We start from the raw sequence: 27,625 nt of genomic DNA on the forward strand, positions 1-27,625 counted from the left end.
ACCGTTGTACAGAGACAGGCTGCAGAGAGAGATCAAGCTAGTCCAAGGTGAAGACAAAACAAACAAGAGAATTAGAAAGACCCAGAAGATTAGAACATATTGCCAAAGTTAGTATGGAGCCAAGCAGAGCAATTCAGTTGAAAGTGAAGGAGGCCAGAAAAGTCAGCACAGAGAGGAGTTTTGAGCCAGAACAGCTGAGTTGACGAGCTAGCCAGAGTTCAGAAAGAACTGGAAAGGGTGAGCTTATTCAGCAACAAGTCCCAAAGGCTATAAACATTCTACACCTAGTAAAGATCATATAGAGGCCAGAAGCTGCCAGCACGATACCTAGGTTAGCAGACAGAGGCAGCAAGCTCCCAACGTGACAATTACCTCAAGCAAATAAATATACTTCTACACATTAGGGCAATGTTTTCTGCTGCCTTCGACTAATTTTCTGCCAAATAAAAATGTCAATGTGCTGATTCATTTTGGTAACATTCTGTCTCATATATTTCAAACATCACTTCTATGATTTCACTTAGTCTTTATTGTGAGTGAAAGTGTAAGCTCATGAGAGAGATACAGACACAGAAGCCAAGGCCATGACACGTAAGATCCAAATCTTCATATTGTAATTATTACATTGGAAATTCCCAGTGCCTCATTAACCCTCAGTTTCCTAATATAGGAAAAAGAATGCACGACTTATCTACAAAATTTGTTTAATTTATTGAAAGCCAAAAATATAGTAAGAGCAGAGCAACCTATCCAATGGCTCTTGATTAATATTCATAAGTGACATCACATGATGTTACATTCCTACCTAGTAGTTAATGAAGCTACATTGTAAGGATCAGGCTAAATTATACTTGCAGACTACTACAAGGAGCAGAGTAAATGTCACATGGAAGTCTTGTCTCTATACCAATGTTCTTGCTTTACGAGTTATTAATAAGTTGATTTTTATTTTGGTGCTTACTGTGTTTATAGAAACGAATAATTATCCAAATCAAAGCAAAACTGGCTATTATATAAAAATATTAGTAAAAGGAATTTATCTCTTGCTTTTTACTCAGACGCTGAATTTATCTATTGATTCAATCAAGTGTGGTGTGCAAAAGTTTAGTATTCTAGAAATCTCAGATGCAAAGCAGACAATGCTATGAGACCCAAACTGTTTGTTAAACCTTCAAAACGCCCTTAAGCTGAACTGACCATCTGACCTAGGAATATCACGAGGTTGGGAAGCTATTTTATCTCTGTAGACTGTTTGATGGTCTGAAGGTTTTTCAGTTGAGAACAAAGCTCTTTGCTTTTCCACATTCAAAGTGATCTGCCCTAAAAACATATGCATAAGAATAACACTGAATGAAGCCAGCAGTTTGTATAGATATATAGATATATGTATATATATATCACATAGATATGTACACAATAAGTACATATGTGTGTATACATACATATATACATATGTATGTATAACAGTAATTATTAAAGAATAAGATGTCATAAATTTGAGGGAGGGGGACACAGGGAGGACTTTGAAGAGAGAGACATATTTGGAAATATTGTATAAAACAAAATGATAAAATAAAACTTTGCTCTACATGAAAATTTTAAATATTTGGCAATCAATATTTAATATTTCATCTTTTCAAGAATTGTGCAATTTTTGACATTTTGCCACAGGTTTTTTTTTCTTTTTACTTGTTTTTAATCTTTTCACTCCCTTAGCAACTGTACTCTTATCTGGTTGCTGTGATTGAATGTGGACTTGGATTTTGCCCAGCAGGAAGACAGCCTCGACATTACTTGCTAGATTCTTAAATCATTTAGTAAGTGTAGTCTAAGAAAGCATCCTTGAACTTGTAACAGTGGTTCAGTATTCCTGTGTCTTGCTAATTTCATGATCAACATAACTCCTATAGACTTTGTTTTTCTCACAGTTAATCTCCATCTTTTATTTATGTACTCACTATCATACGTTCAGAAATTATTTTAAGACATCATAATTATTTATATGAAAATCCCATTTATGTTTAATCCATCATTCAAGCTTGATAAGAGAGGTTGAGCTCATGTTCCTTTGTAAAATATATTTTAAATTATTCATATGTTGAACACTCTTGGATACGTAATTATATTCATTTTACTACTTAATGTATGTTTTATTTACTAATTTTTAAACAGAAACATCAGCTAAAATTTTTAGGCTTTTATTTTAAACTGAGATTTTCATTATGCATATACATATGTTGGCAGATAGTGATGAAAGTATTGAAGAAATATAAGTAGTAATTTATGAATACCAGATTTGTGGGGCCATAGCAACATAGCAATATATAGTAGACATACACTATTGAGACTTGAAGGGTTTTTAAAAACCACTATTCAGTGAATTTAGGAGAGCCTTACACTTTCCATTTTCCACAGGTCATTATCCTCATTGATTTATATTCATTATTTCATAGTTTATGCTTCTGGTCTGGCCCCTGGAAGCATCTGAATTTGAGAAGACCATCATTTCTCTGATCTACCGGTTTTCTATCCATGCAAGTCTCTGAAATTTATGAACTCGTGCTTAGGGATTATAAATTATCTCTACTGTAAGTTCAGGCATATTTCTTTTAAAAAATTTGTATTCTTGAAACTGTCTTGGTTTAAACCTAAGGCCATTGGTCTTGAATCTAACTTTCCTTTCTGCTTGGTGTTCTGTGTCCAAACATTCTAGAAGGTTTTATCAGGGACTTGGGTCATGGTGCTGAGGTCTTGTTTGTTCATGAATGCTGACTGAGTCAGGGTTCTCTTCCCTTAACAGAGATTAAGGGAGTGTCTTGTTAATTCCAAAAAGATAGGTCCTAGGACAGAGATAATGTCATTCCTGGCTCGAAAAGAGAAAACTTTTCCTTCTCCAATCTACACCCCCCCCCCTTTTTTTTAATGATTATAGAAATGGTGTGCTATCCCAGACTCCCCTTCTCAATCATATGGGATTCAACTCTATCAAACATGAATCCATGACTTAATGAAGGTCAATTAGCTAAGGGTTAAGTTCTTCTTTACATTTTAAGGTTGAATTCCTTATTAATATTTCCTTAGACTTCAAGTGGCAAGGTACCACAATCACTGAACGATTAAAACCTAGAAAGTACACATTGTGTAGCCGTGGTGCTGTTCCCCAGCCCGCGGGGGATTCGAGGAGACCTTAGGGAAGGGGGCAAAAGAATGAAAGGACAAGAGACACAAAGAATGAGACCAAGTCTGGGGTTCTGATCAAGCTCTGAAACTTTAATTTTGGGGACAGGTTATAAGGACACAGCAAACCGGGAAGTTTGGGCGAGGGTCATTGCTTAGGGCTATCCCACTATTGAGTCCTCATTGTCTAAGACCAGTCCACTGTCATATCCTTATGGCCCTAGACCATCCCATTGTAACCGGCTCTCAGGAAATGCCAAACGTTCTTTAAGTTCCTGAGACCTGAGACCTGAGACCTGCGAACTTCCTTTCTTAACCTTGTACTGACTAGTTTTTCTAGAACAGCAGTAATTTCCTGAGTTTGGCTCCCCGCAGTGGGCAGTGCTGTGGATCGCTAGTCCTGTTAACTAAGGGGAGGAGGGGTTTCTTTCATTGGCCCTCCGGCTTGACTGACTTTGGACAAGTTTCTTCTTTAACGCATGCATTGAACGTATGGAATACTTATTTTTAAAAAGACATAAATTTTTCTCTGCATCCTGGAGCTGCTAAATCCTCTCCCAGTCTCTTAAGGGGTTTATAGCCAGGAATGCCTTTATTTCTGTCCTAGGACCCATCCTTTGGAAATTATCAAGACAAGATGATGTCTACCTTCTAATCTCAACACTGGGGCTGAGAACCCTGACTCAGCCCGGGTTCATGAGCAAACACAGAGGATCTCAGCTTCTTGACCAAAGGCCCTGCACACACCTCAAATGTTTTGACTCTAAGGAGCTAAGTGAAATCTCTGTCCCCCGTTGCAGTCCTTTTAAAGTAATTAACTTCTTAATTTGTGGATTATTACTTGACATCACTAACTGATTTACATTCCTTTTTGCAAAAAAACAAAAATCTTACATTGCTTGTCTGACTCAGATACGTTTATTGCTTCAGGGTTGTCCCAAGGACAAAGTTCTGCTGTGGGTCCAGATTCTTAGATAAGCAAACAGCCCAGACAAGTTTAATACTTTGTATAAAACTATGGAGCAACAACAAAGTTAAGATGACAACCCCCAAAACCAAGGCTTGATTTGTGCCTTTTCACGTTAGGGTTATCTACTAATAGTCAAGCAACCAAAGTTGTGTATGGGAGGCTACTCCTTCCTTTCTGGAGCTGTATTTAAATTTCCTTTTTTTTTTTTTTTTTTTTTTTTTTTTTTTTTTTTTTTTTTTTTTTTTTTTGTCTACATTTTTAAAGGATGCCTTAAGATCTGAACTGAGTTAAGTAAATGTTTTGTTTTAGACCGCGACAAGGAACCAAAGTGCATATTTTAAATTCCAAAGAGGACCTGTCCTCCAGGTTATCTCTGTATCCCTCAGTCCCTGTTTAGCAAACCCTGCCCCCAACCCTGAACTTTCCAGCCCAGAGGCGGGGCTGCCCTTTCCCCCCAGAAATCCAGACATTTTGGTCTCTCCCTCACTCTCTTCTCTCTCTGAGTCTCTCTCCTTCTCCTCCTCCTCCTCCTCCTCCTCCTCCTCCTCCTCCTCCTCCTCCTCCTCCTCCTCCTCTTCTTCTTCTTCTTCTTCTTCTTCTTTTCTTCTTCTCCTTCCTCCTCCTCCTCCTCCTCCTCCTCCTCCTCCTCCTCCTCCTCCTCCTCCTCCTCCTCCTCCTCCTTCCTCTCTCTCTCTCTCTCTCTCTCTCTCTCTCTCTCTCTCTCTCTCTCTCTCTCTCTCTCTCTCTCTCTCTCTCTCCTCTACCTTCCCCCTCCTTTCCCCAAGGCGACTTCCCTGGCCTTGATCCTTGAGGCCAGTGAATTCGCCCACTGCAAGAGCAGCTTCCCAGTAAACTTCTCTTTATTAAAATCTGAAGTGGTTTCAATTGGCTCCTTTCACCGACAGCAGAGAAATAACCTATCAGAAAACAGATCTGTTTTCAGTGGATTGAGATTCTTCTTACAGCCAAATATTCATCTTTATTCTAACCTGGTCATCATCTTTCTCAAGTTCCAAGTTTATTTATCACACGCCAAGCATTTCCCCTTCTAGCTATCAAATAACTGAAAATGACATAGTCCTTTTCTCCAAAGGTTAAACGGCATATGTCATTTTCCAAATAAAGTAACGAGGCATACAAGGTAAATGGCTGCGGCAGAGGGAGAAACGAGATCCGGTAGCTGATAGGGGAAGTTTTTAGTAGTGATATTGATGGTACTGTCTGTCCAATTTATTCTTTGTCAGAAATGACAAAAGGGAATAGCCTCACAGCGATCTACTAGACCATCCCAAGCATCCACAACGGGGAAGCTGATCATCCCTGGGTATCAGGGGACAGTTTATTGTTTACTGGATTCACTGATACTTTGTTTCACTCTTAATGTTTTAATAAGAAGTTGTTTCTTAAAAACATGTTCAAATTTCAAATGATACAAATTTATAAACATTTGATGTAGGTTTGTCTTGTCTGCTGTTTACTTAAGATGCTTAAAATTTCATTTAAATTTTGAGGAAAATGATTTTCTTTTTTAAAAAAAACTCTGTATCTCTCTTTTAAAAAAAAAAAAGTTTTTGTTTTGTTTTGATTTGGGATCAGGTATTCCAGGCTTGGCCTTGAAATTGCTAAGTAGATCAGACTGCCCTTGAAGTTGCAGGATTGTTCTTGCTTTCTCTTTCCCAGCAGGAAGGACCAGCATAGTGCATCTGAAGACCCCCAAATTAGGGAGACCCTTACTCAAGTCTAGGGAAATCGCGGCCACCCAAGAACTCTCGCAAGACACTGTACCTGGATGCAAACGACAGAGGCTTTATTAGGGAAATAGGCCGGTGGTTAAACCACAAGCTCTCTCTCACAAGAGCAAGCAAGGTTTGGCACTGAGTGATGGGTACGGGGTCTTTTAAAGAGCAAAACCACAAACCAGGGGAGTGGGGATGGGGTGAGGGGTTGCCAAGGATACATAACATAAGAATAGTGATACATTCCAGAGAAGCCCACCCTAAAAGGTTAATGGCCATGGAAATTACTCAGTACAATCATTTTCTCAAAAATGTGGTTTCACCATGTCACTTCCCTACTCTGTCATTTACCAACTATTTATCAACTATTTTTCACTAGCTCTAGCTGTAAAGCCTCAGCCCTGTCATTGTGTTTTTACCACCTGAATGACTTTTATTCTTCACAGCCAGTTCCTGGAACTGGTCTGGCTTGTTTCAGAGAAAAGTTTCCATGTCCCTGAAAGAACTTAAAAAGCATCTATATATGTATATATTCTATAAAATGATTTTTATAATTTTTCATTCTTCACATCATGCTGGAGAATTCTTCTTCGTATTTTACTCAGAGTGGTAATTTGAAAACATTGCTTTTAAGCAAGTATCAGTTTAAAAATAATTGAGCCAAAAAACAATGATGTAAATGAATGAATCTGTCAGAGTGAAGCTTACTACTTTATATGCTAAAATATTAATTACAAAAATTTTAAAGACATAAAGGCAAACACCCATCCCTGCACTTCTCCCCCTCCCCCACTTTTCTGTATTTAGGAGTCTAGTTTAAAGGAGTGCACTTTAATTCTGAAGAAGTAAGCTGACTGATAATGTGTACTGTTCTGTACCTTTCAGGAAATCTTAGTGAAAGTATATGTGAAAATACTAGAGAAAATATAAGAAGAAAAAAATTAAAGTCAAATACCTGATAAGCTTGCATGCAACTTGCAAGTTTAAATTTAACTTCATAAGGAATCGTGAAGTCTCATTTGAAGACAGAAAACATCCTCCTTTGAAAATGCAAGGTACGTTTCTTTCTGTAGAGTTTAATAAACTGATATAAATCAGGATCTTCACATTCTACCCAGAATTGGAAAGCAAAATTATCTTTCCGACCAAAATAGTGACACATAATTACTCATTCTGCAAAGAAACCATTAACGGCACGGCACTTTCTAGTGCACACTTGCCTAAACGTGACATCCATCTTGAAGGAAATGATTTAATGAGGACAATTCTGTCATTCTCTCAAATTTAACTAAATGAACAGGTAACAAAACACTAATCTCTGAATAGAGTGAGCCCATGTATTCATACAATGCCCACAAAAATGTGAGACTGTGGCTTTTACTGACTCAAAGGCATTAACCAGCAACCTATATATTCCTCACTTTAAACAATAGAGTTTAATCAAAATGGTGATAGCATGTCTTTCACTCATTCTTTCATGGACCAGACAAGTATAAGTGTTGCCTTTTAAAAAGAAGAGAAAAAGTTCCATTAACCTAAGCGAAAAGTCTATGAAGAAAAAGGGATCCTAATATAAATAAGCCCGAACATACAGGGATGATATTTTGAATTATATACTGACTAAGGATATGAACATTTATTTCCCGTATTTGAGAGGGGAAAACTCTTCCCAGTTCTATCTACAGTCACTTTTTACAGCTTTGTTTCCTCACCATCATAATCTGTGCATCATTCTCACTAGAGATAAGGTCTTTTAATAGGATGCTTCAGAACCTGGACCACAGCTGTATCATTACCAGAAATGAGAACATATGCTCCTATATTTCAACATTAATATTAACAAAGGAAAAGTTGTGATGGTTCAAAATAACCATTATTATACAAACAATGTAGCATACACATTTATTATCTAGTACACTGGGAACAGGGGAGGAAGATGGTGTCTGAGTTCAGCTGGGAGTGTGCATGGTAGGACGATACCTTAAACTATCACTGTGCTCGCTGGTTTTTATGCCAACTTTACATAAATGAGGGTCTAGGATGAGGGAACCTCAGTTGAGAAATCATATCCATCACATTAGCATGTAGACAAGTCCACAAGGTATTTTCCTAATCACTTGTTCATGTGAGAAGGCCCAGCCCAATATGAGTGGTGCCATCTCTAGACCAGCAGTCCCTGATTATATAAAGAAGCAAGCTGAGCAAGGTGTGAGGAAGGAGCCTTCATTGGTCCACTTCTGTTTTAAAAATGGCTAGGGTTTTAATAACTAGGTATTAACAAAACTGATAGCTTTGAAAAGACAATGTCAAAAATATATGAGAATTTGGGGGCTGATAGTGTTTTGCAGAGCAGAATATTTGCTAAAGGTAAGACCTTGAACAGTCTACATTCAAATCATGGAGATCTTAAAAGTGAGGATAAGACAGTGAGCCTTGTTTCCTTTAAAAACAGTAAGTTGTTCCATGGAGTAAGAATTTTAAGTTAATTCAGTAAGTATTGTTTAATTCCAAAATACTTATTGTAATGTAATATATATATATATATATATATATATATATATATATATATATATCAGTTAAAAAAACCCACAAATTGGGTTCTTTTATGTTTTACACTTCAAATTTTTATAAAATATATGAATTTGAAAATCAGATTAATGTAGACTGTGCATAGCAAGATGTTTTTGCAGACTTAGCAAATTACTAATTTTCCAGAATAATTGATGTTTTTAGCATTTTTCCTGCTTCATTTAGATCACAGATGGAATTCATGCGAATCCACACTGATCTAGGCAGCAAGAATGACTTTTAGACAGTGTCCAAATATTCATTTAAAAATGCTTTATAGATCCATGAGATAATTTGGGTAACTAATAAGGATCTAATGATCTAAAGATATGATCACACCATATATTATAAACATTTAACTTATAAGAAATGTTTTTAAAGAAAATTAATTTCATAAAACATAGCTTATAACTTTGTTCATTTATTTTCACTGTGAAATTATATTTCTTATGTATGAGTCTTATAATTTTTAAAATCTTGAGCTGGTATTTAGTATTGAATAATTGAAATAGTGACTTAAAATCATCTATGTAAGAACTAACTTACATAGTTTTTAAGCATTAACTATGAAAATCTTTATCAAATTAAACACAATGTTTAAAACTTAAAGTCCACACCAATTTGTTTTCCAAAGTAGTTTATCAATGGCTCCTAATATACAGTATTAAAAATAATACTATTTTGAAAAGCTAGTCTTTGGGTCCACATAAGAACACATAGTATAAGATTAGTATCTCTAGATTACATGATTCATTCACCTTTGCCACCTGACTCTCCTTTTCTGTCCATTTTCATAGTAGAATATAACACTTTTCTGTTTATACAAACAGTACGTAGACAAGTAGGTAATTCATTTAAATATTTAATATTCCAAATGTTAAATATATTACCTGGAACTCAGTATGCATATTCTGGACAGATGAGTGAGATCATTACCCAGTTTAAACAAGTACAGGAGGTGATCAAGGCAAGAGCTGATAAAGCCGGAGTCATGAATTATTCAACATGCCTTAGTTCACTCGATCCACAGAAAACCAACAGACAGTTTTATTAGTTAGTGAAGACTTTTATTCCTGAGACAACACCTTCTGTCTTATGCTGCTGTTTCAGTAGAATTTTTTTCTACAATCTCTATTTCCTGGCTGCTTTGCCTCTGACTGGAATTGCTGAGTGAGGACAGGCTATAGTTGGTCCATCTGGCCTTTCAGTTACTACTTCAGACACCATCATTTTCTAGGAACCCTATGCACTCAAAACACCATGAAGTGTTTCTACAAACACTATCCTATCTCCTAAGTTTATGGTGCACTGAAATTGTAGTAGTTGGAGTGATGATATTAAATTTGTTAACATAGAAACAAATTTCCAGATATAGTATGAAAAATGAAGACAGCGTTTGCCTGTATAAAGTAATTACTGATAGGAATCACCAAAGTTATAAGGATTAGGTTACTAATACAAGTCATCAGTGTGGCAGGCTTAAGATCATGACAGAATTCTTCCTCTGACATTTCGATTCCCTTTCAATGTATGTGTATTAGCTCCTGTGGAAGAACACTGGGATCAAGGCAATTGATAGAAGGAAGGGTTTTTTGAGGGACTTACAACTTCAGAGGGTTAGGAGTCTATGGCCATCATGGCTGGGAGAATAGAGGCTGGAGAAGCAGGTGTGAACTCACTTCCAGACCCACAAACAGGAAGCAGAAAGCACACTGGGAATGTCCCCAGTATACTGAAACCTCAAAGTCCACTCCTCTAACAAGGACACATCCCCTAACTGTCCCCACATAGTTCCACTAAGTAGGGAACAAAGTGTGTAAACTCATAAGCCTGTGAGGGCAATTCTCATTGGAGCCTCTATTGTAGGTCTTTAAAAACTAAGACTAGAAAGCACTGAGACACTGTTCTCGAGTCCCAGGGCAAAGCTTGAATGAAAATGAGTTCACTAGAAATGACTTCTGTCTTTGTAGAATTCGGGAGACCTGAAAACCAAGGTCTTAAATAAAGCTAGCTGTACCTTAGATCTTAGCATTTCCGGTACCATTAGATGGAATCGTGCAATTGTGGGAAGGGAAAAATCACCAATAGGATTAAACCTTTGTTTTTAATAATTTACCTTGACCTCTCTGACCATTGTGATCACAGAGAGTGCCAGAAAGAGGGCAAGAATATCTACTTGTCTAGTATATTTTGTTCAATTTTATTTTAGCAAAGAGTATAATCTTAAAAGACCCTTCGGAATGAGAAATTTGTAGAACCTTAACATCACATTCTATATCACCTGTCGGGTAAGACCTAAGGAGATCCACAGTGTGACAAATGTGGAAGTTTTAATAGTAGAAGGATAAAATTTGAGATAATTTGTCTTATGAAATACTGAAGTACAGGGACATTTGATTGTCTTGAAATCTGAACAGTTATAAATTATTTAGTATAATCTGCACAAAAATTAACTTAGGTAATTAAAAAAATACATGTGCTTGACTTAAATTATAAAATCTAATTTTTTTTTTTACATATTTTGTGTTGAAATACTATGGAAAAAGTCTTTAGAACAGAAATCGTGTCTTTTTTTTTCACTAATACATAATCACATACAGAAGAGACAGAAAGCGATCTGATCAGCATAGTCAACAGTCAACATCGCTCTTTCCTCTATGTTTAGATGCTTCCTTACATATCTCAATAGGTGAGAAGTAGAGGTAAAGGACAACCACTCTGTTCTTCACTGTAATATCTGTAATATCTAAGCCCGAATCTCTTCAATGTGACAGGGTCCCTTTCTTTCAACAACGGTCATAGCCATTACAAACTGTTGTTGAGTATATGCAGTGTGAGGTTGTGCAGAGCACATCTTTCTCAAATTCTTGGGAATGTCATACATATCGATGATATATTTAGACCATATCTACCCATGTAGGAAAATGGTGCATCTGGACATAGGACAATTGCACATACAGTTCACAGCCATTGAGGCAGCACGCACAGGTTCTGTGCAAGTTGAGGCAGGACAAAATGGCAAGTGGAGAGGGGAGGTGGGCAGGCAATCCCATCCCCAGTTCAGGATCAATTGGCAGTTGACAGCTGCTGGGAGAGGGAGAGTCATTTTCTTTATGGGTGTGTCCCCTGGTGGCTTAACCTCCTCCAGTAAAGACCACACATCCAATAATATATGGAGAGCACACACTGTACTTGATGGGTTTAAAAAATGGACACAAAAAGTATGGGAGGCATGGGAATATGGGCTAAATATGGTCATGGTACATTGTATGATACTGTGAAAGAATTAAAATGAGAAAAAAAAACACACAAAAACACCAGTCTGGTGTCATTATTAACACCTTCAGTCTCAGAACTTGGGAGGCAAAGTAAGAAGATCTTTGTCAGCTTGAGGATAGCCTGATCTAAACAGTGAGCTACAGGACAGCCAAGACCACACAGGGAGACCTTGTGACAAAACAAACAAAAACAAAAACTCAAACAAAAAACCCCCAAAACATAAAATTCCCCCAAAACAAACCAAAACAAAAAAATCCAACCAACCAACCAACCAACCAACCAAACAAAAACAAAATAAAAAAAAACACCAAAAAACTAAAGCCAAATCCAAAAAAATCATCATAGTGTATTTTGTTTTTCTTAATAAAAGTTTTGGCTTACATAAAATTCACAGTGATGTTCTCCTTCTCTTCTATGAATTGCTTTATTATTACATATTATTTGGATAAGTATATGTATGTATGTGTATGTGTGGTGATAATGAATGTGTATTTGTATGTTCGAATGTGTGTGAAACATGAGAAGGAGTATTGTGAAAGGAGCATGTAGGTGCTCATTTCTCTCTCTCTCTCTCTCTCTCTGTGTGTGTGTGTGTGTGTGTGTGTGTGTGTTGCTCACAGACTGACTCAATGGTCTTTCATGATTTCTCTTAGACTGATATATCAAGGCAGAGCCTCCTACTTAAATACAAAATTCAGAGATTAATGTTGCAGGATATTTGATTACACCATGAACCGCAAAATGGTGTTATTTACTGAAAAAAACAAACAAAACGAAAAACAAAAACTGGTTTTAGTTGTGACGAATCTCAGCCTTAGAGCACACCTTTTACCAAGAGCTTTCTTCTTGAATAGTGTAAACATGATTACATGAAGCCAATCATGGGTCAAGAGGTGGGGCAGGTAAGCAAATGACAGGAAGTGAATTTAGTATTATTAAGAAAAAATCATAGAGAGTAAGAGGATGTTAAGGGGACAGATAGAAAGACACAGGATCCTTGGAGCAAACAGGTTAAGCAGAATCTATTTCTTTTTGTTTATTCCTCTTTTTTTTTAAAGCAAGAACTCAATCATCATATTTTATCATCTGACTGTATATGGCAGAGGGTATTTTTCAGTCTATGATTTTTTTATGATCTATTTAGAACAAAATGATCTGCTTTATTCTAAAATATGTCTATATGGACACATATGTCACACTTTATTAGTTATTGCAGGTTTATAACAAGCCTGGGATATTGAGCTCCTGTTTGGTTTTTTATTTCTCTCTTCCTTTGATAGGGGTTTCAGTGAAGCATAGGAGAAATATTTGTAAATGAGGTTTCCTCATAAGGGATTTGTCATAACTCTTACAACAGTGCAGCTAAAGCACCTCAGATAATAGTGGGCAAACATATTATACTGTCAGTAAATGATAGAAACTCTAAGTGCATTTGTTTCTATGGAAATGCTAATGAATGGGCACTGAGCTAAAACTGCAAGCACACAACATAACAGAACAAATACCCAAACAGACATCAAACAACACAGAGTACCAAAGAAAGTGTGGACCAGCTGCTACTGTGGATACAAAATGGTAAAGATGCTTTAGGAAAGAAGGGGAGCGGTGTCTAATAAAGGCAGACAAGTAGAGCTGGAAATTCACCTTCAATATATTTATGGGCCCACAAATCTTGAAAACAAATGTCCACAAATACAGGAAGTCACAGCCATTTTGCTCACAATAACTCCCATTTCAAACTATCAAATCATGTCATATAAGTGAATAGGTAAATGAAATGTGTAAAATATACAATGGAACAGTATTTACCAACAAAGGAATAACTCCTTTGCCATGGTATTTGTGGGGAAGATAAGGTACTTGAAAAAGCTTTTCTTGTATTAGAAATCTCTCTCATATTTGGGTTGAGACACTACACACATATGTTAAAATCATTAAATTACACCCTTTACAAAGAATGATATTTTATATTTTCATTATATCTTAAAAATTAAGACATTAAAATACTTCATTTATTTATAAGATAAATCTGACATCCTTACCCTCATAAATTATATAACATACATGTATGTATGTATGTATGTATGTATGTACACACACATTTCTTAGTTTCTTACAGTTGCCTCCTCGGTCACATTCAATAAAATATGAACGTTTTCTTAACCTTAATGTTTGAAAAAAGAGCAAATTTAACTAATAAAAATGTTTCAAGAGTTGCGATTGAAAGCCAAAAGTTCATCTAAGCTGAATTAAAAAACCCTGCCTCTAACCATATAATTCCTCTCCTGGGAAAACGTGTCCATATTATAGTCTTTCCATACACACTTGACCGATGCAAGAACAGTGTTAATACTTCAAAAGTCAGGAAGGAGCTCTCACTTTGGGAGCAGCATCTATATATCTCCACATACACTTTTTTCTTCAGTTCTTGACTCAACTACGTGGCTGAAGAGAAGTGCTTATGATGAAGGGAATGACTACATTACTCAAGCAGTGTAACATTTTAAAAGAAACTTGCATGTCTAGGTCTCTTTTCCAAAGTAACCCTATACATCCTAGAACTGAGAGCATGAGCCAGTCTGAGAATATGACATTCGGAAGTGGTTGGTGACTCCTGGCACTCTCAAGCTGTTTGATTGTTTACAGTTGTCATCTGTTCTCATAAAGTTTGGGCCAGCTTTCAAATAATCAGTGCAACATTGAGTTTGAACGACCAAATGACACATTTTTTTTTTCTCAGTGTGAGTCTGATGGTCTATATCTTCTCAGTATCTCAATTTTATTTGTCCCACAAGTTTTTTTAAAAATATGATCTGATTAAAATTAGCAGTATTACAAAGGGAAAATGTCCTTCAGCCCTGTGGGAAATATACTTATCTTTTATTATCAATGACAATAGTGAATTGATAACCAGAAACTACTTAAAATCATGTACTGCTAAATAAGAAAGAAAACACCATCTAAATAGACCAATTTCTTGTTTCATCAAATGAAATTTTTATGATGTTATTGAAAATAACCATCAATTTGACCTGGTTAAGATAATTAAATACATGTAAAAATTAATGTCTGATTCAGTTTCTTGTGGATTATAAACATGCCATTATGTAGAAAGTTAAAATTAGCAAAGAGAAAAGAGTTCTTCTGTTCTATTAGATAGTAAGTGAATGTAGATAACAAGGATATATATATATATATATATATATATATATATACACACACACACACATATGTGTGTGTGTTTTATAGAGTTAAAAGCAAGGACTTTGAATGTTTTTATCAGAAAGAAAATCATACATGCTTGAGGTGATAGATATGACACTCTCATTTGGCCATCATGGCTTGCACAAGACAGCTATGTATTGAAACAGAACCCCATAAATGGAACTGAAAATGCATTTTCTAATTTGGAACGTGCCAAAGATCATTGAAATTTCTATAAAGAACAATCAGATTTAAGACATACAGAAATAGTTTACCTTAGAGCTAAATTTAGGAGATCTTTGTCAAAAATTTTCATCCAATTACTGACTTTTTTGCTAGAAAAAAAAAAAGTTTGAAAGGGCAGGGCACTTACAAATACCCAAAAAAGTTTTTGAATGATTTTATTCCTGAAACTGACATTTTCAGACTTATCCACAGTCCCTCCTAGATTCAATCAAAACCTTTGATTTTCCCAGTAGACACACCTGTAGGCCAAATAAACTGCTAGACACTGAAGAGACATAGGCTACAAGACTGTTTCTTTTACTCTATGAAATCAACAATGGCTGAGAAAAAGTCAAGAGTTGTACAAGCTTGGTTATACATTAATTATTTGCAATCTGGCAATACATTGCTACTGTGAACAGCAGACCGCAGATATTATCCTTTGACAAACTCCTTGATTGCTCTGATAATAAGGTGGTTTCCTCATCTCTAAATTGGGGAGAAACTGGAATAGATCCTGTATGTTTTAGGAGGATTTAATGAAGCTGTATATGTGAGTTGCCAGGAACAGTCTCTGGGACATTGTGAAAGCCAACAAGCTACAGTATTGTATTTACCTTTATGCATGTGTTTCTTGTCTAGCTCAAACCTTCCTCCCAGTTTTCAGGCATATTATTTTCAAAAATTGTTTCTCAGAGAAACAAAACTGCTTCTTTCCAATACCATATTCACTTTCACAAGACAAACAAACAAACAAACAAACAAAAAACCTGAAGATTTGACATCCAAAGTTGAAACAATTCAGCAGTGGTTGTATTCAAATATATTTACAATCCTCATTTTAATCTACTGCATCTATCCAGTTTTTACCCTTAACAATACTAACACAAGTTGCTTTTTGAAACTGTTTTTATCTCTATGCCATTTGTTTTCCACTCATGTGGAATGTTCTTCTATTGACTGTGATGACAAATCTTCCTTAATAGATTTCAGATCCACTGGGTGATGCTACAAGATGTTGGAATTTCCATTAATCTGATACCTTAAAGGCTGAGGGAAACAAAGTTATCATCAACCCATGTTAAACATGCATGATAAGCAAGAGATGACTTTGTAGTGTTTAACCATTTGTGCAATGGGGCTGATGTGTTAACAATGAAGTAATGAAAACAACCTATCAGAATATGCAGAAGAAAACTCCTAAGAGATAATTTTTCTATTCTTCGTGACTCTTAGGGTAGAACTTCTCCGCTATGGCAGAATAATCAGAGATTATTTTAATATTCCTGAAAAACAAATAACATGTAAAGGTTCACTTTTCTGTCGTAGTGACCATATTTCAAGTTTTAGCATGTATGTGTTTATCAAGACCTCATATTGGCTTGTCTATAAGAATTTCCACTTTAAAGTACTACTGAATAGCATTGCTCCAGAACTGACTAGAAATATGTACACTACTTCTGGATAGCTTCATAAATGTTAAGAAGCATATATATATATATATATATATATATATATATATATATATATATGAAATGTTTAGAAAGAAATGTGTCAGAAAATAGAAAGTTTCAAAATTTTTATTTTTGAACTATCTTGAGAAAAATCAGAGGAATTGACATTATCTTTTAATTTTTAAAACACATAAAATAATATTGGAGTTTTAGAAGTTTATTTAACACATGTGTTAGAATAGACAATGAAGGGAGAATATAGAAGTATTATATAAAAAGCAATGTAGATTTTTTTTCCAAAGCTAGACATTGGAACCAGGCCTCATTCACGTTTGACAAAGACTGCACCACTGACACTCTCCATAGCTGATAATGTAACTTTAATAGTAAATGTCTAGAATTACAAATAATTGTGTGTTTCTTCAATATGGCATAGGAATGCAAACATATGATGATACATTAAGAGATGGACATAATGTAATTTTTAGTTTAAACTGAGTTATGGTGTCCTCATGTTTTGGTTCCACGCAGCAAGATATTCTTTTCTGTAAACATTATTAGTACCACACAGCATGACAGGCAGAGAATCAAAGCTGAGTGCAATCTTCAATAAAAAGCAAAGTTACGGATGTTCAGGGCTCTTCATCTCTCCAGGAGAAACACTCTAAAGAGTGATGATCAGCTTCCCAGTTCCCATTTCTGAATCTGTGGTCCGATTTCAAGCATCAGTTTTATGGGTATATGGCTAGGGACATCTCCCACAAAAATAAGAGTGTGAATGTCTGGGCACCAATCAAAGGGATTTGTGCAGAGACCTGATATTGCTGATTATAAAATTATCACCACTAAACCAAGAAAGAGCATGCACACTGACTTTCTGTCTGAATAAAATTAAAAACTCCTTGTCAATGCTCAAGAAGCCACGGCCTGATGTCTCTGGCAGATATGTGCTCCCAAGTATGTGCTCCCAAGTAGACTTGGGAGATACATCACTAGTGTGTTGAGCTTCCTCCTTCTGTCTTGCTTTTCTTTAGTCTCCTATCTCCAAGCTGAAGTCCAAGGCAGCCTGAATCCTGACAGTGTGCCTCAGCTGTAGACAACTGCAGAGAAGCCTCTTCTGGTCGTACCAGTAGCCTGATGAAACAGAGTGGAATGTTTTCCCATTTTATTTGTGATAACCCCTACTGTTTTGTGCCTTAGCCCCCAATTTTACCTGTGTATCTTCCTATCCTAATAGCTGACGAGGTCCAAAGGAGCTGGAGTTTTCTCTTTTGTTGACTGCCCCTCATCTATAACAACGCCTAATACACTAATTACCTAGCAAATCTTTATTTGCAGAAAGGATAATATAAAAAGAGACGAAAACCAGAGAGGATTTATCCACAGAAATATATGGTAATGAAAGAGACAAAGAACTTGAAGACATCTTAATTGTGAAAATCACTAGGAAATGGCAGATAGGATAAATAGAGCCCGTCAATATGAGGTCACTTAATTGACAGGTGAGTAGAAAACTAAACGAAAATATCTCTAAAGACTAGAAAGTGAAAGTACATAGCCTAAAAAAACAAATTTTATTTATAAACTCATACATGAAATTTATTGAGGTACAAATGCTATCATATGAGATTTGAGCATAACAGAATCTTAAAGGCTTACCTCAACATACACACATTTATCAAATATCATGCTGGCTACACATTTGAGTCAACCGAGTTTCAATTATAAACTTGAGGTCATCTTTTCGGTGATTAGACTTTGTAGATCCCTGCCGCCATGTTCCTGGGCACCGTGAGAAGCACGGGGACATACTGAGAAGCACGGGGACATACTGAGAAGCAAGGGGACATACTGAGAAGCAAGGGGACATACAGAGCAAAACAATAACCCTTCTTGTTCACCTTATCTTTCTTCATGATTTTCTCTCATTGTTTTCTTTGGTATATTTCTTCCCAATTAGTCTTCCCCCCCCCCCCCCGGATATCTGGGATTTCAGAGTTTAAACAGTGCAATAAATTATTTCACACACCCTCTCCTGGACACTGTCCAAGCAGACTGCCTTAATTCGGCTGTTTTGTAGAATCTATGTGGTGTCTCTTGATTTTATGGAATATGTCAGTGGTACAGAACATTTGATTGTGCGTGGGGAAACATGGCCATACAATTTCTCTAGTTTATCTTCTGTGTAATGTGTCCTTTAACCATCTCATAAATAAATCCAGGCATTTTCCTCAGCTTGTCCTCCCTTCAGGGACACATGCTGGGAGCCAAATGTGCAGATTGTTTCCCTCAATGTTTCTCCACCCTCAGGAGAAGATGGGCAATGGCTTCGCCTTTTGAATTCATGCTGTGCTGTGCTGTGCTCTGTGTTGGTGAATATTTATGAACTGTCTTCATTTCTTAGTTTAAAATTCCAGGAGTTAAATTCAGGATCCTGAAGGAGGTATGGTAGCGGAGAATGCCTAGATTTTCTGTTGAATCACCATGCCTCTCGTAGCCCGAGTCTTGGTATGCTACTTGTTGTGCTTTACAGAAATAAAAGAGAGAAGGAATATGTTTGGTGGATGTGCAGTCAGGTATGGAGGAAGGGGGTGCCTCTAAGGGCCCATGCTGAGGCATCCCTTCCCTTCTGAGGGACTAGCCCAAGACGACTGTATAATATAGAATAGAGTTTATTCAGGGCATAGCGAAGGAAGCTGAGAGGGTAGGTAGTAGAGACAGAGACAGGTAGAGAGAGAGAGAAAGAGAGAGAGAGAGAGAGAGAGAGAGAGAGAGAGAGAGAGAGAGAGGAAAAGAAGGAGGAGGAGGAAGAGGAGAAGGAGAAAGAGGAGAAGGAAGAGGAGGAAGAGGAGGAAGGAGGAAGGAGGAGGAAGAGGAGAAGGAAGAGGAAAGGCCTGCCATGAGCATGTGGAGAGAGAGGAGGGGGGAAAGGGGAGAGGGGGGAGTAGGATGAGAGGACAGAGCAAGAGGGTAAAAGAGAGAGGAGGGGACAACAGCCCCTTTTATAGTGAACTAGGCACACCTGGCTGTTGCCAGGTAACTGTGGGGCAGAGCCTAGAGAAAATTCTAACAGCACTTATGTATGACAGTTCACTGGATAAAACCTTGCCTACTTACTTCACGTAAGAATCATCTAAAAATCTGAAGATATTCATCATAAACAGCGACGTCTTAAAACTCATTCTGAGTGACACCATTTAAAATTTACTTTGCCCGTCGTAAGCCTGACTATAAAATGTACTGGTTCACAAGGGTGCCATCACTAGTACCACTGGCAGGACGATTCCAGCAGAGTTATGTTTTGGTTGTTGTTCAAGATTCTCTAATCCATACAAAGGCGTTTTGACAATTACTAGCATGGAGATTACCAGGCGCTCAGGTAAACCTAGGAAATTCAGACGCTTAATATTTTTATTCCAATCCCATCTTTTCATTTTGTTTGCATACATAAGCATGCCTACAGCGTACATATGAAGATCAGAGGATGACTTGCAAGAGATGCTTCCCCCACTTCACCCTGTGGTCCCTAAGGGTCAAGCATCAGGTCTGAGGTCAGGTGCCTCTACCCTCTGAGCCATCTCACCTGCCTGAATTTAGACTTCAAAAACCAGTTGGCTATACACATATGGAATGGACGTGAGTAAAAGGCAGGGAATGTTTCCTCCAATGTAGAATGATGAATGTTGATCTGTCGTTACCATTCTTAGAGATGCTTTTTACACTGTTGTTATTTTTTCCCCCGCTTTTTGTCTGGCGGCTGCCATTGTTCACTGCTGCCAGCATCCGAGCTGGGAACAGCCATCCCCATGCTGACTAATGTTCTATAATGAATCACATTCTAAAACCACAACAAATATCACAAACACAGATCAGCTTCTTTGTGAAATGACAGGTCAAAGGTCTCGTTCATGCATATGGAAACAATTTTGATAATTACCGAATTATAGAAACAGCATTGCTATTTGCTTCCCTATGTGCCTTTACCATGCGCTCTTGAAATCCATTTTCTGCCCTTTGATGTGAATTCAGAGTGTACTGTCTTTGGGGGGTCAGTTTCCAATAGGAACATTTCCAATCCAATCTAAATGAAATCATTAATCTTGCATTCCATCTGAGCTTTTATTTCTCACTAATTCAAGCCTAAGGGTATTATTGGTCCCAGCAGAGAGGAAGGAGTGGGCATGCAGGGTGCGATCTTCTCTACTTCACAGATTTTATTCCAAAAGCTCATTGTTTCATTATTTTCTTACCAGTTTCTTCTCTGTGGTTCTCCCTTAGTTTTTGGCCGTTGTCTGTCCTTGATATACCTGCTGGACATATTAGTAATTCCTTTGTACATTGTGAACAGTACATCATCCCCTTTGGTTGGTGGTGTGATTTGTTTTCTATTAATCCCTGACTCCACCCTTATAAACTTGTGTGCTGACCCACTGAGCTGAGGGTTCCTTATGCTGCAAATCTTCCTGCTCTGCATCATGAAGGGCTTCCTGTGGGGTTAACACAAAACTTACAGATTTCCTCCTGCATAAAAGAGCAGAAACATAAGTGTACCCCATTCTCTGCCTTTATACCCATCTTCTCAGCTTTTATTCTGGGTCAGCCAGAAAGCTTTTAACTTGTGAAGGTCAGATTCTTGACCTTTTGTTCTTCTAATTCCAAGAAATGTTTTCCTAAAGATTTTTCCTTTTTTTTCCTCAAATTTATTTGCTTTGGTTTTTCATCTCTCTCTTTTGCAATGCTGGAAATAGGACTCAGTGCCTTGCATTTGCGCACAGCAAGCACTGAATTACAGACTTAGCTGTCCCCATAAGTTTTTAAAGGTTATGTTTTTTTTCTAATACATGTAACTGAAAGCTGTGTAAATTATAATCTTAGGAGTCTTCACTCAGTATAGAAAAAGGGTGTGACTTTCTGACTCCAAGGACAGGGAAAAAGAGAAATAGAGAAATACACAGTAGCATGGTTCACTAGCAACACTAACTTTAGTATATCATGGGTGTTGACAGAGCCCTGCCTAGCCACTTCTTAGGAAGAACTAGTGGGCTTGCTTTAAAATCAGAGCTATATTTTTCACTGCCTGTCTTGTGGCATCAAAGAGTTAATTTTGCTCAAACTAGACAAATAATAAACCTTCTTACAAATGTACTGTTTTTGAAAATTCAGGAATGCCACAAATAAAAATCTTCCAGAACATAAGGGACTCACATGTCTTGGTATCCTTTACTTACTTACAATTATTCTTCCTTTGTTTAAGGTTTCAGTCTGAATATTTATGCCTTGATGTGTAATGGATATTTCTTCTTCCACAAATTATTAATCTTTCAGAATCTGTCTTGTGAAACTTCCATATCAATTGCATCAGATACTCTATTATGTTATACTTAGAGTCCTTAGGGAATTGTAAAAATATGTGTGCTTGCCAGGAGTGATATTGTTGCTTTCCATAATTTCTTCTGAAGTCTGTAATGTAATTAATCTGAGCTTGGTACTCTATCAACTTCAATAATCCTGACGACCTTATTACACTCTCCAGCAGAGAGATAAGTATTAAGTGGGTACCTGAGAGGATTAGATTCTACTGTCTTTACTGTCAGCCAATGTTTTTAGAAGCCATTTCACCGTGGTGTGTGTGTGTGTGTGTGTGTGTGTGTACATACATATGAAACTGTATATTAAACAGAATGAATAGAGCTGTTGTGTTTGCCAACTCATTTTTATAACAAGGGGCAAGGTTTAGGCGGAGAGCTTGTGAGGATTTTAATAAGGAGGAAGAAAATTAAACCGTATCTGTGTAGGTAAAAAATCAAGAGTCTATTTTCATTATTAAAGCAGTTTGTCATTGCAACCAACACAGCTTGTCCTGGGGAGTACTGTCTGTGCTCATGGCTTTATAAAACATCTTTTCAATTTCTCTTTGCTGATTGTGATCTGATTGCTAAGACAGTATGTGATCAGATACCTGGATAACAGCAAGTGTTTGCATGCAGATTGGAAGGGTGACACCAAAGATGAGGGAAGCAATGGCGGCTTAAACCCAGGCTAAATTTATGCAAAAATTTGGTTAGTCAAATGATGAACAGATGCAGCCGAGCATTTTCATCGCTCTTGTTAAATATCCTGAAAATGATTCTGGCTGGTTAAACAGGAAAATTGCCTCAAAATGAAACATGTACATGAGTAAAATATTAATGACTGGGATCCATTCAATAGACTGTAGATAATGCGGCTCTTTTTCATTTCCAGCTGGGAAAACATAACTTACTTTTTCTGGGTGTGGTGCAGGGAGCAGGCATCTCATTTTAGATTCTTTCAGTCTAATTTACTATTTATTCATGTTTTAGTTTTTGGACACATTTTTCCTTTCAGGGATATCTCCAGCATTGTCAAAGTGGCCTCTTAGTTGTAGGAGTTTAGTTGGTGCTTTTGACCTAAGAGTGTCAATAGTCATTGGTGTGTAGTGGACTGTAAGAGTTCACTGGGGCCTCAGTGCCTAGAATATCCTTTTAAAAGGAGTCTTGTATATTTCCCTCCCTGACCACAGTTTTCCAGGGTTGGACTGATAAAGACACAGTTAAGCTGTCTCTATACTATGTAAAATCTTGGCTAAATATGTAAGATGCTTTCTGTTTGCAGGGAAGAAATCAATGTGTAGAGTCATTAGGGCAAAATCATTGTAGGCAGAATGCTGACAGTGAAGTTAAATGAACAAATACTGGTAAAGAAAATGAAACACAAAATGAGTATCTAGTTTTATCAGCAACACATTTCTGTAGCTTAACAGCACACAGAGAGATCATTCTGTACCTACAGATGGGTTTAGAAAATGGGACATTGAATAACTTGTGCATAATCATCTAGCTACTTGAACCCAATAGTTTGGCCCAGAGTTTACATCCTTAAGCAGTAGAATTATACTGTTTTCAGTCACTGCTATAATAGTGGAAGGAGAGTTGAAACATAATTGAGTCCTAATAGTCCCAGAAAATGAAGCTTACAGAGTCACTACTTCAGCTGAGATCAATTCGATTTCTTAAAGCCATTTAAATCCTCAGGCTAAATTAATTCCCAAGTCTTTAAGATCAGAATATGGAATGCATCATTTTTTTTTCCTACAGGGAACTTTGGACAGTGCTGAACCTTGGCATCCTTACTCACTAGCGTATTAACAATAATTAGGGGATGGAGATAAAAACTTGAGACGTGAAAACAGAATCTGAAGAAAGGAGTTCAGAGGAATCACACCAGGAAGAAACATCAAGCACCATTAATGCCCTAAAAGAACAACGTGGTTGGCGTATGCTCACTCATCTTAAGCAAGAAAGGCAGCTTACTTAGTTCCACTCTCCTAGTGATTATTTTCATATTACAAATTCCTTAACACCGAAACACTTTAAGAGTAACTGATGTTTGAGAAACCTCCAATAATCACGTGTTGAATAAATAAATGGGATGGTGGAACATAGATGAAAAAATTAACATTGGGCCAGTCAATGAATGCCAAGTGTCACTAAATGGAGAACTAAGAATATGGGCATTTCTAAAGAGAGGAAAGAATGAAAAAATTAAGTCCGAGTTTGCTGATTAGTTTTATGTCAACTTGACACAGCTAGCATCATCTGAGAGGAGGGAACCTCAATTAAGAAAATAGGGGTGGATGCTCACAGTCAACCATTGGACTGAGTGTGGAGTCCCTAATGGAGCTAAAGGACTGAAGGAGCTGAAGGGTTTGCAACCCCAAGGAAAGAACAATAATGTCATCCAACCAGAACCCCCAGAGCTCCCAGGGACTAAACCACCAACCAAAGAGTACACAAGCATAAAGGAGAAAGGGGGATGGGATAGGGGGTTCTAGAGAGGGGAAATGGAGAAAGGGGATGGCATCTGTATTGTAAATAAACAAAATATCCAATAAAAATAAAAGAAAATATAAACAAAAAAAAATTTATAGTTCAGTTTTACGAAGATCAAAAAGATCTATTTGGTAGCTAACTATAGCAAAACCAAAAGACAAAACAAAACAAACAAACAAAAAAAAAACCCATTTATTCGAAAAAATAAGCCACAGCAAAACCATGGAATAAATCTCAGGGGTCTGCAATTGAGTTTGGCCACAGAAACAAAGAAATCTCCTGACTTAATTTCTCAGTATATCTGTATAACTCTTGCAACTGTCTTTTGGTTTCCACTGTTGTATCTGAGAAATTAATTCACTCAGACATTTTTAAATCAAAGCTAGCATATATTTTCTTGACATCGTGGAAAACGAGTAAAAATTTATACTTTAATTAATTTCATTCGTTGATGAGACAATAGCAGCGAATTCCAAGGTCTCTTTAGAGTAGCAGATAATTTAATACAAATGATCAATGTCATGTTGAGATAGAAATTTTTAACAATCACTTTTCATCAGAATTCACACAATAGAAAAACCACGTTAGATACGAGATCAAAGACAGTTTATTTATTAAGAAAATAACAATTAGCTTATGGATCATTACAGCTATCATTTTAAATGGCACTCAGTCTCCCCCCAAGGATTTTGTTCTTGGCTTTTAATTACGTGGTTTTGCAAGAGGTCAACCCAATTACTGAGCATTTCAGACAGAGAAGGAATGCAGTGCCTTGAGAATTACTTAATGAAATGTGCCTTTGATCTGAAAAGAATTCAACTGCAATCACAAAGAGGGGTCAAATGAATTTATTTGACTGTTTCAAAGTAAATTTGGAGGACTGAGTTAAACCCCCAGACTAAAAATTAGGAGACACAAAAATGTCTGAATAGTTCTACCACAAAAAGGTCTTGTTAGAATTGACACATGATCTCAAACTCAAGTTTCTTTCAACTTTGAAAGGAAATCATACTTCTCCCCATAGCCTATTTAGTGATATTTATAGTTAATTAAGGTTGCCAATAGGACAGGATTTTGAAAACATCATTGAGCATTATTCTTGTTTACACCAGACTTGTCAAAGTCCAAGGGCTGTTGCAAGAAGGTGTTCAAAGCTTGCTAAAATTTTCAACAGAGCAATGTAGTGGAGGGCTCATGAATGAATAACTCTCAATTTAGTATGTTACATGATATTAAAATTTAATATTTAGTAATTTAGTATTAGTAACTTATGATTATAATTAATAATAGTAATTAATATTAGTAATTTAATAATCAGATATTAAATCTTCATATCAGATATTTAATATTAACTTTCAATGGTGTTATCTGATGTTGATATTAAGCTTTCATTTTACTCAGCTGAAATGCATAAATTACATTTTTTTTATTTATCAAAAAATCACTTCTCCATGAGTTTTTCATGTTTTTGTCTGTGCGGGCAAATAATGAAGTTACATATTAAGTCTGCTGATTTCATGGTGATATTGTCTAACAATCTATGAGAAAAATAAAAGACACAGCAATTGCACTTATACATGTGTATTTCTTTTCCCCAAAGATTCTAAGTGTAAGAAGGGTGGTTAGAGTCTCCAAAATTCTCACAACATTGCATGAGAACACCCATAAAAATGATTTTCACAGGGACTTTTTTTTCACATTTCTCCAGTCTGTTTCTTCATTTGCTGTACAAAATACAAAGTAGAGAATCTTAGGTTGGCCAATACCAAGATTCATAGGTAGATAACAATTTTTCTTCATGGTGTATCTTGACGATTCTAACATCTTAGTGATCCTAGTTTCTCTGTTGTTGTAGGATTACAAACATGCCTACTATATCAGACCTTGATCCAAATTAGTACAATGGCAAGGTGATAGTTTTGTGCATGTACTTCTACACAGAGAGAAAAGGTACAACTACACAATTTGTGTTGGTCTCCTCTCTTGTTGCCTCTAATTTTCTCTATGTTCTTGGTCTGCACAAGGACTCCATTTATCGATAATCCACATATATAAATTGCAATGATGTAGTCAAATCATTAAAACATATTTCTCTTCTGATGTAACACAGTTATGTACTTTCTATATAGACACTGTTAGCTCTAACTTTTATTTTTCCACAAGTTACCAGTCATCTGTTCCGACACTGGATGTGTCTAAATAGTTAGAATATCATGGCCATAAAAGTTCTTTTACAAGATTTGTCATTAGAAAAATGTAGAATCATGGCTTTCATTATGTATTCCATCTCCACACTCATATGCTAAAGTCCTAATGCCCAGCATTCTGGGATATAGCTGCATTTGGAAATAGAGCCTTTAAAGAAAAGAATTGGGTTTAAATGGGGCTTTATAGATGGGCTTTGACCCATTTTACTGGTGTCATTCTAAGAAAAAGATATTAAAATACAGACAGCATGACAGAGACAGAAGAAAAATGTCCACTTATCTCAGAGAAGAGACCTCAAAAAAACATGAACCCTTACCAACACTTTCATCTTGCACCTCTGATGTTCAGAAAATAAACTTTTTCTTTAATCCACTCATTTTGTTTGGAGCTCTAGCAAACTAATACAGCCTTATGTTAAAGCAATTTTATTTATTTATTTTTTTGGATTGCTGATCAAATTCTGAGGGGAGGGAATTCTCTTAGTACAACCAGGTGTCTGTAGGCTCTACTAAGTTGTCATGGAATTATAGTTAATGTTCATATTTTCCACTAACACTAAAGGAAATAAAACCATTTTCCCCAAAACTAAGCATATTTTGTGTAAACAATAGAAACTTTAATACCAACAACAGGCCCAGAAGCAGAACAGAGGTTATTAGCATACTATAGGAAACCAATAGGATGGATACAAGCTAAAGGATAGCAGCAGATCAATTGTGAAGGCACAGAGACAAGGTTACATGCCAGTGAGATGGTTTAGCTCAGAAAGCACTTGCTACGCAAAGCTCCCAACCTGAGTTTGATTCCTAGGGCCATGGTAGGAAGAGGGAACTAACTCTGAAAGATATCCCTTGACCTACACACACACACACACACACACACACACACACACACACACACACACACACATTGAGTGGTGTCTGTATACACACACAAACAAATATACACTCATAA

General features: G+C 36.6%; 1 long non-coding RNA gene across 1 annotated transcript; it reads left to right on the plus strand.

Moving 5' to 3' along the window:
• Positions 1–2,157: 2,157 nt before the first annotated feature.
• Positions 2,158–25,280, plus strand: LOC143436185 (uncharacterized). The gene is made up of 5 exons (XR_013106367.1): positions 2,158–2,588; positions 5,831–6,013; positions 6,769–6,938; positions 20,066–20,249; positions 23,729–25,280. It is a non-coding gene; the product is annotated as an uncharacterized LOC143436185 (long non-coding RNA).
• The last annotated feature ends 2,345 nt before the right edge of the window (positions 25,281–27,625 follow it).

The sequence above is a fragment of the Arvicanthis niloticus genome, chromosome 22, assembly GCF_011762505.2.
Source record: "Arvicanthis niloticus isolate mArvNil1 chromosome 22, mArvNil1.pat.X, whole genome shotgun sequence".
Taxonomy (NCBI): domain Eukaryota; kingdom Metazoa; phylum Chordata; class Mammalia; order Rodentia; family Muridae; genus Arvicanthis; species Arvicanthis niloticus.